This window comes from Macrobrachium nipponense, chromosome 32, assembly GCF_015104395.2.
Source record: "Macrobrachium nipponense isolate FS-2020 chromosome 32, ASM1510439v2, whole genome shotgun sequence".
NCBI lineage: Eukaryota > Metazoa > Arthropoda > Malacostraca > Decapoda > Palaemonidae > Macrobrachium > Macrobrachium nipponense.
This window is the reverse complement of record NC_061094.1, coordinates 66872674-66874924: the sequence shown is the minus strand read 5'-3', so window position 1 is coordinate 66874924 and position 2251 is coordinate 66872674.

Genomic DNA, 2251 nt, shown 5'->3' with positions numbered 1-2251 from the left:
TTTTAGATCTAAAATGCACGCGAACTCTAATATTTGCTGCTGAAATAAAATACGATCCCTGTCGTACTGTGGGAGTATTGCCTATTTTTACAATGGCTTTCATATACTCGTATATACTACTGCTGACAATATATGGCTGCATCGGTTCGACTGATCTGCATGGGCACTGGACCTAATTAACTTGATGCCATCTGGCTTAATTGAAAAGGAAACTGTAATATCAAACGTCCTCGTTGCACGATCGCATGTTCGGATTTCGCTTGCTCCGTTATGCGATACTTTTATTTATTATTATTTTTTTTTTATTTTGGTCGGTTTTGGAACTGATGAGTTTTCTACTGTTATCTTGTACCCATAAAAGCATACTCTCTTACACATTTTATGCATTTATATATATATATATATATATATATATATATATATATATATATATATATATATATATATATGCATATAGTATGTGTGTGCGTGTGTATGTGTGTGTGTGTGAGGGAGAGGGAGGTGTGTGGAATTATATGTCAAGGTGAGAAATTAAGACGCTGAAAGGAATACACCAGGAATGGATGACGAAGGTCTATAAAATATATCTAGTTGAGGGAAAGGTTCAGAGGGAATGGAGAGCGGAAATAGTTTTATTTTTTTATTGGGGGTAATGAAGATGATGTTAGAATTGAAAGAAAATTTGAAAGAAAACTAGAGTAAAAGCGACATTTTGTTCACCTTAATCTGAAATCAGTGATTTATCTCATCTCTCAAGAATAGAGAATAAAAGAACTCCGCCCATTCCCCCTCACAAAAAAAAAAAAAAACTGTGATTCACTCTTTGAAAAAATTGAAACTTTTTTTTTTTTTCAACCGAGCACCCAATGCCAAAGACTAAAATTGATCAGGGAAGAACTTTCACTCTCCCTGAGTAATGGTGAAGTGCTTCGCCGACCTGTTTAAAATAGAAACATTCGATAATGACTTTTCTCTCTCCAGTTTAATTTACCGGAGAGGTTGCAGGGCAGACCTTCGGTAAAAGTAAACGGCGTCACGATCTATAGAAGCTCCCTCGCGTGTGCATATTCGGATTACAACGAGTCTGCGTTTCTTTCATTGTTCTTCCTTCCACTGTTTAGTTTTCTGTAAAGGAAAACTACTGGGATGGTTTTGTCTGTCCGTCCGCTCTTTCTGTCTGCCCTCGGATCCTAAAAAAAAAAAACTACTGACGCTGTGGGGCTGCAAATTTGTGTGTTGATCATGCAAATCATTAATCATACCAAATTGCAGCCCTCTAGCCTTAGTAGTTTTTATTTTATTGAAGGTTAAAGTTAGCCATGACCGTGCGTCTGGCAACGCCATGGTGCAGGCCACCACTGGGCCATGGTCGAAAGTTTTTTTTTAATTGTGTAGTTCCCATAGAACTTGAATGGCTGTATAAATGAATACACACACACTTACGGACAAAGCAGGTATCTATAGTAAAGCATTAATGTACATGAGTTAAGTGTATTTGTAAGTATATAATCCATGCAACCATTCGACCTTGTGGTTAAGTTTATCTGAACGACTGGAAAGATAGGAGCTCTCTCAGTTTGTACTCGACGTTAACGAGTTAATTAATGAAGGCGGCGAGGTTGACTGGGCACAGGACAAATTCAGAGATTTTCATTTTACATTATTTTGTTTTATCAGGAAAGAACTCTTTCGTGATATTTTTTCTTTTTATCCATACTACGCCTTACATTAATACCATCTCAAACTCAGGGAATTTATTTATCTGAAATTTCCAGCCATTAACGAATTATTGTACATATGAATTTACTGAGCATTTCCCGTGTATTACAACACAGTAATTTCTCTTTTAATCTGTAACATAAAGAACACAAAAAGACGGACTTCACATGTAGCATCGTAATCTTTCATCCGCTGATGTAACTACCAGAAGAATAGAGGCAGGTCGAAAACATGTTAATTACTCCCTTTAATAACGAAAACACGCAATTAAAATGTTTCCATGGAATTAATTTAGCCCGTAATTATTTCCTCATTTGCTAACGGAGTTCGAAAAATGAGCTAATTGGAGGTAAACGTCTTCCTTCTCAAATAGCAGTGGCTATTGTTAACTTTTTGGTTTTTTTTCTGGCATATTTCATGTCTATGACTTTACTTCTTGTTGAATAATTTATAATTGTTTTTATCGGTGTATTGTGTATGTTGTCATTGACTAATACTATCTAGTGTTTTTCTGATATCTTGAGGTATTCTT